The sequence below is a fragment of the Cervus canadensis genome, chromosome 24, assembly GCF_019320065.1.
Source record: "Cervus canadensis isolate Bull #8, Minnesota chromosome 24, ASM1932006v1, whole genome shotgun sequence".
Lineage (NCBI taxonomy): Eukaryota > Metazoa > Chordata > Mammalia > Artiodactyla > Cervidae > Cervus > Cervus canadensis.
In genome coordinates, this window is record NC_057409.1 from 32,520,670 (window position 1) to 32,528,413 (window position 7,744).

A 7,744-nucleotide genomic window follows, 5' to 3' on the forward strand; every position below is an offset into this window, starting at 1 on the left:
GGAAAAATTCTGCAGTGGGAGGTGGGAGGCTGGATTCCAGCCCTAACTATGACAAGAACCAGTAGGGTTACCAGAGAGAAGTTATTAATCTCAGTAACAGTACGGTTCCTCCTTGTGAGAATGAGATTACTTAATTTGAAGCACTGAGAAGTCCAATGTAGCTCCAACAATCTGAGATTTTTGACTAAGGCAGTAAACATAAAAGGGAAAGGAAGAAGTCAAACTGAGCATAACATCTAATAACTGTTTGGAATGAAATTTATTTCACCTGAAATGTCGGCATTTTTGAGAAGCCAGAAAATTTTAAGATTTATGTGTATACATATGTAAATTACTCAGTGGCAATTCCCTTGATTGATACTTTTCATATCAAAGTGAAGTACTGTAGTAATTAATATCAGGAACAAGGAAATAAAATCAATAAATTCATTTATCATGGGCAATTTGTATCAGTTTCCTTATCTCAATACTTCTGAGAGAGGCTGATAATAATTTAATCTTTAAAGTTGATGAAATGTCAGTCTATACCAGGGGTCAACACACTATGACCCAATGGCTAGTTGCCTATTTTCATAAAGAATGATTTACTGGAACATGTCAATTTGTTTACATATGTCTATTGCTGACAACAGCAAAGTTGCATAGTTCTGAGAGACCATATGGTTCATAAGCCTAAAATATTTAGTATATGACCCTTTCAAATATATATTTGGATATTTATAAGTATGCTCAGATTTTACGACATGTTTTTGAGATGGGTGCTAAACTTACAGGATAAATTACTTTATTTTTATAGAATTCTTGTTTTGTGTAGAAATTTTACCTGCTGTTTTCTAATAATTCTAAAAATATCAATACAAAGCAATTTTTTGAAAGGCTTACATTTCAAAATCCACTATAATGAAATAATCATCCTTAACTATTAATTGCTCCAGGTATAGCTCTATAAGACAGAGAGAGATAGATTTTTACAGCAAAATGAAAATTATATGTATATTATATAATGTAGCAAATTTTTAAATTAAATTGTATGAGTTTATCATGAGAAAACAACTAGGATTAAAGGCATGGCTGAAAGCTGTCAATGTTTTTTTATTCTGAAATATTCTCTAAAAGGCACTCTCATATTAAGAGAATATTAAAAATTAAGTTGCATTTCATTTATAGAAAGCATAAGTTAAAAAGGAAATGCTTGTAATTATGACATGTTTATAATTCCTCCCACTTTGACTCACCAACCAAGTTTTTGAAATTGTCAATCTTATAATAATCAAAACACATATATGATCAGCAATCACAAGTCAGTTTTTGTGCCAGTGTTCTCCCAGTGTTCTATTAATATCTACTTAAATAAATATTCTGAACTTTTATATATTTTCTTGATTATTCAGTACTTTAAGAGCAATTTTGAATGGTCACAGTATCTTGAGTCATCAATCCTCAAACATTTGTGGATAAATGTTTCATTGTCTCCTATCAGAGGAAAAGTCCGCGGCCAGCCTAATTTCTCTTACCTTTCATACTTAGCCTCCCCTGTGGATAATCTGCTTTTTATGGCCACAGCCCTAATATTCTTTTGCAAACAATGGAATGGCAAACAAAGCATGGCATGGCTTGGTAGCAATTTCCATCTTAGACTTTTGTTCTTCTAGTATAGAGTTATTCCTTTACTATATATTCATATTTTTCTCTTCCATTTATTCCATTTATTAATATAATTCTTATAGAGAGAAATTATATATACATATATATGAATAAAAGGATTTTAGAGAGAAATCTATATACACATATATATATATACACACAAGTATATATACACATATATATATAATTACTTTTTAACAACTTTTAAAAAAATTTTAATTATGGTTATTTGTGTGTACATGAAGAGGGAACAATCTATAAAAGCTTTATGTTTCTGATTTCACTTTTCCCCCAATATTTTTATCTGCTTTTCCTCTGCAACTATTGTCTTATAAAACAATAAAATGCTTTAACTCTTTTGATGTTCTCTTTTATTATATAAAATCACTTGAAATATAGCATTCCTGTAATTCACTGAAAATATAGAGGACTTTTTGTCTTAATTATTGGTAATTTTATTTAGGTAATTCTTTCTTCACTGTATGTTCTTCAGTAGAATTTGGTTTATATTCATTTATTCTTCAATTTTTTCAATTCATCATCAGTTCTGGGTTTGTTTCTTTTTATTATGACAATATTATATGGGACAGCTACTTGCTAAAGATTAACAGCAGAAAGAGGGAAATGAGATTTATCTTTCATTTCTAATCAGATTTGCTCTCTTCTAAAAAGACTTTTCACTACATACTACTGGGTTGATCCCTCAAGTTCATCTTTCCTTCACTTTTGTATTTTTTAAGTATATAGCTTGTTGCCAAACAACTCAAGTCACAGGCTGTATGTTAACTCTAAAGGCTCCTGCCTCCCTCACCACCCTCAGTCTGCCTCACCTCTGGCAGTTTCCTTTATCTTCTTTATCTAACAGTAAAAATGTCTTGTTGGGATTTGTGCCACCATGATAAAGTAACCAGTACTGTACTTTTCTCTCCACAATAAACAACTATAAAATGACACACATTATATGTGGTTACAATTTTCTGGCACTGAGCTAAACACAGCAAAGGAGGGCACCCCTGAGCATAGGAAAATATTTAGGGAGCATCATGACCTCTCTTCTTCTCTTCTCCTCTTCTCTGAGAAGCCCCAGCAAGGCAGTAGGTGCTGGAGGAGCGGTGGAGTGGCACTAGAGTGACTTTGAGGAGATAACCCCTGTCCAAGGGCAAAGGAGAAGCCCCAGCAAGATGGTAGAAGGGGCAAATTGCCCCATTAAGAATCAAACCCCATACTCGCCAGAGACTCTCAGAGGTCTCAAACAAACCTTGTGTGCACCAGGACCCAGGGACCCCGCAGAGACTGAGACAGAACTATGTCAGAGTGCCTCCTGCAGAGGGACGGGTCAGCAGTGGACTGCTGCAGGGGCAGGGGCTCTGAGTGCAGTAGGCCTGGGTATGGCATAAGCCCTCTTGGAGGAGGTCGCCATGAGCCCCACCATAGAGCTGCCAGAACTTACACAGAACTGGGGTAACAGACTCTTGGAGGGCACAAACAAAATGTTGTGTGCACCAGGACTCAGGAGAAAGGAGAATGATCAAAAAACTGACCCAGACTTGCTCGTGAATGTCCAGGAGTCTCTGGCAGAGGTGTGGTCAGAGGTGGCTTGGAGCAGGGTTGGGGGCACTGAGTTCAGCAGTGCTTGCATGGGACCTGTTGAAGGAGGTCAGCATTATTTTCATTACCTCCAACATAGTTTGGCCTCAGGTCAAATAATAGGGAGGGAACACAGCCCCATCCATCAACAGAAAATTGGATTAAAGATTTACTGAGCATGGCACTGGCCATCAGAACAAGACCCAGTTTCCCTCTCAGTCAGTCTCTCCCATCAGGAAGCTTCCATAAGCCTTTTATCCTATTCCATTAGAGGGCACACTGGATGAAAACCACAACCACAGAAAACTAACCAATCTGATCACATGGATAACAGTCTTGTCTAACTCAATGAAACTATGAGCCATGCCATGTAAGGCCACCCAAGATGGACGGGCCATGGTGGAGAGATCTGATAAAACATGGTCTAGACTGGAGAAGGGAACGGCAAACCACTACAGTAATCTCACCTTGAGAACCTCATGAATGGCATGAAAAGGCAAAAAAATAGGACACTGAAAGATGAACTCCCCAGGTCGGTAGGTTCCCAATATGCTACTGGAGATCAGTGGAGAACTAGCTCCAGAAAGAGTATAGAGATGGAACCAAAGCAAAAACAACACCCAGCTGTGGATGTGACTAGTGATGGAAGTAAAGTCTGACACTGTAAAGAGCAATATTGCATAGGAACCTGGAATGTTATGTCCATGAATCAAGGCAAATTGGAAGTGGTCAACCAGGAGATGGCAAGAGTGAACATTGACATTTTAGGAATCAGTGAAATAAAAGAGACTGGAATGGGTGAATTTAACTCAGGTGACCATTATATCTACTACTGTAGGCAGGAATCCCTTAGAAGAAATGGAGTAGCCATCATAGTCAACAAAAGAATCCAAAATTCAGTACTTGGATGCAATCTCAAAAATGACAGAATCATCTCTGTTCGTTTTCAAGGCAAACCATTCAATATCACAGTTATTCAAGTCTATGCCCCAACCAATAACGATGAAGAAGCTGAACAGTTGTATGAAGACCTACAAGACCTTCTAGACCTTCTAGAACTAACACCCAAAAAGATGTCCTTTATATTACAAGGGACTGGATTGCAAAAGTAGGAATTTGCTTGGAGTAACAGGCAAATTTGGCCTTGGAGTACAGAATGAAGGAGGGCAAATGCTAATAGAGTTTTGCCAACAGAATGCACTGATCATAGCAAACATCCTCTTCCAACAACAAAAGAGAAGACTCTACAAATGGACATCACAAGATTGTCAATACCAAAATCTGATTATTTAAATTATTTGCAGCAAAAGATGGAGAAGCTCTATACAGTCAGCAAAAACAAGATGGTGAGCTGACTGTGGCTCAGATCATAAGCTCCTTATTGCCAAATTCAGACTTACATTAAAGAAAGTAGGGAAAACCACTAGATCATTCAGATATGACCTAAGTCAAACCCCTTAAGACTATCCAGTGGAAGTAACAAATAGATTCAAGGGATTAGATCTGATAGAGTGCCTGAAGAACTATGGGTGGAGATTCAGGACATTGTATGGGAGGCAGAGATCAAGATCATCACCAAGAAAAAGCAATACAAAAATGGAAAATGGTTGTCTGAGCAGGCCTTACAAATAGCTGTGAAAAGAAAAGAGAAAGGGAAAGGAGAAAAGGAAAGATATACCAATTTGAGTGCAGAGTTCCAAAGAATAGCAAGGAGAGATAAGAAAGCCTTCTTCAGTGATAAATGCAAAGAAATAGAGGAAAACAATAGAATGGGAAAGACTAGGGAGCTCTTCAAGAAAATTAGAGATAACAAGAGAAACTTTCATGCAAAGATGGGTACAATAAAGCAAAGAAATGGTATGGACCTAACAGAAGCAGAAGATATTAAGAAGAGATGTCAGGAATACACAGAAGAACTATACAAAAAAGGTCTTCATGACCAAGATAATCACAATGGTATGATCACTCACTTAGAGCCAGACATCCTGGAATGCGAAATCAAGTGGGCCCTTAGGAAGCATCACTATGAACAAAGCTAGTGGAGGTGACAGAATTCCAGTTGAGCTATTTGAAATCCTAAGAGATGATGCTATCGCTTCTCAGCCTTTTGGCTAAGATCAAGTGTAGTACCTAAGAGATGATGCTGTGAAAGTGCTGCACTCAATATGCCAGCAAATTTGGAAAACTCAGCAGTGGCCACAGGACTGGAAAAGGTCAGTTTTCATTCCAATCCCAAAGAAAGACAATGCCAAAAATGCTCAAATTGCACAATTACATTCATCTCACACACTAGCAAAGTAATGCTCAAAATTCTCCAAGCCAGGCTTCAACAGTTCATGAACCATGAACTTCCAGATGTTCAAGCTGGATTTAGAAAAGGCAGAGGAACCAGAGATCATATTTCCAACATCCACTGGATCATCGAAAAGGCAAGAGAGTTCCAGAAAAATAGCTACTTCTGCTTTATTGAATATGCCAAATCCTTTGACTGTGTGGATCACAAAAACTGTGGAAAATTCTTCAAGAGATTGGAATACCAGACCACCTGACCTGCATCCTGAGAAATCTATATGCCAGTCAAGAAGCAACAGTTAGAACTGGACATGGAACAACAGATGGGTTCCAAATTTGGAAAGGAGTACATCAAGGCTGTTTATTGTCACCCTGCTTATTTAACTTATGTGTATAGCACATCATGAAAAATGCTGGGCTGCATGAAGCACAAGCTGGAAGCAAGGTTGCTTGGAGAAATATCAATAACCTCAGATATGCAGATGGCACCACCCTTATGGCAGAAAGCAAAGAACTAAAGAGTCTCCTGATGAAAGTGAAAGAGGAGAGTGAAAAAGTTGGCTTAAAATTCAAGATTCAGTAAATGAAGATCATGGTATCTGGTCCCATCACTTCATGGGAAATAGTTGGGTAAACAATGGAAACTGTCAGACTTTATTTTCTGGGGCTCCAAAATCACTGCAGATGGTGACTGCAGCCATGAAATTAAAAGATACTTGCTCCTTGGAAGAAAAGCTATGACCAACCTAGACAGCATATTAAAAAGCAGAGACATTACTTTGCCAAAAAAGGTCCGACTAGTCAATGTTATATTTTTTCCAATAATCATGTATCAATGTGAGAGTCAGACTATAAAGAAAGCTGAGCACCAAAGAATTAATGATTTTGAACTGTGGTGATGGAGAAGACTCTTGAGGAGACTCTTGAGAGTCCCTTGGGCAGCAAGAGATCCACCCAGTCTATCCTAAAGGAAACAGTCCTGAATTTCATTGGAATGACTGATGTTGAAGCTGAAACTCCAATACTTTGGTCACCTGATGCAAAGAAGTGACTCATTTGAAAAGACCCAGAGGCTGGGATAGATTGAAGGTGGGAAGAGAAGGGGATGGCAGAGGATGAGATGCTTGGATGGCATCACTGACTGGATATACATGAGTTTGAGTAAGCTCTGGGAGTTGGTGATGGACAGGGAAGCCTGGCATGCTGCAGTTCATGGGGTTGCAGAAGAATTGGACACAACTGAGCCACTGTACTGAACTGTACTGACTGACCTCACTGACTTTCTGCTTGGAAGCATTTACTGCTATCAAAATAATAGTAGAACCCTGGTAGATGTGAAGTCTCACTGAAAGTCAAAGTTTTAGTTGCTCAGTGTTTGACTCTTTGCAACCCCACTAGGCTCGTCTGTCCATGGAGTTCTCCACGCAAGAATACCAGAGTGGGTAGCCATTCTCTTCTCCAGGGGATTTTTCCCACCCAGGGATTAAACTTGGGTCTCTCTCACTGTGGGAAGATGATTTATTGTCTGAGCCACCGATGGGGGAAGATGTGAAGTCTCAGAGGAACTGAGAGGAAATGAGAATAATCTGGGCTGCTGGTCTGCCTGGTCTTGCAGTGAAGGGTACATGAAAAAAGGGAGCTATGTGGGAAATGGCAGCAGTTTGTCTGGGAATTTGCCATGAATTGTTGGTCAAGGTCTAGATGACATTTCTACAGTGTAAGAGTCCACAGGCCCTAGAAGACATTTCATGCTGTCTTCACGCTGTGTGGCTGAATGCTGTACAGTGATACAAAAGACCAGGTGTTATTGGAAGATATTGGACTTTTAATCTCATCTAGAGTGGACAGACTCACTGGGTACCTCAGACTTTCAGCTGGAACCACAAAAAAGAACTCACCATAGGAGTAAGGGTCAGGTTCACTAATGGAAGTTAAAAACCAAAGTAAACTTGTTTAGACCAAGAATAAAAATAAGCCTGAAAGGCAAAAATGATATGTCTATAATTAAATAGATTGCTGGAACAGAATTATCTTTTATAGAAAGACCACTTAATATAGGCTCCCTAAAATTTGTTACTAACAATATCCAGCATTTGATTAAAAAAATAGTACACATGTGAAGAGGTGAAAAAGGTGACCTATAAACAAGAAAAAAAGCTCAGTATTAGAAACAGACTCAACTTTTTAAATCAAAGACCAAGATTTCAACCGTATATCATAA

At 38.4% G+C, this 7,744-nt stretch overlaps 1 protein-coding gene across 1 annotated transcript in view; it reads right to left on the reverse strand.

The window, feature by feature from the left end:
- The window catches only part of SPAG16 (sperm associated antigen 16), a 964,274-nt gene that overhangs the window by 387,189 nt on the left and 569,341 nt on the right, over nt 1–7,744 (reverse strand). The gene's annotated exons all lie outside the window — the stretch shown is intronic.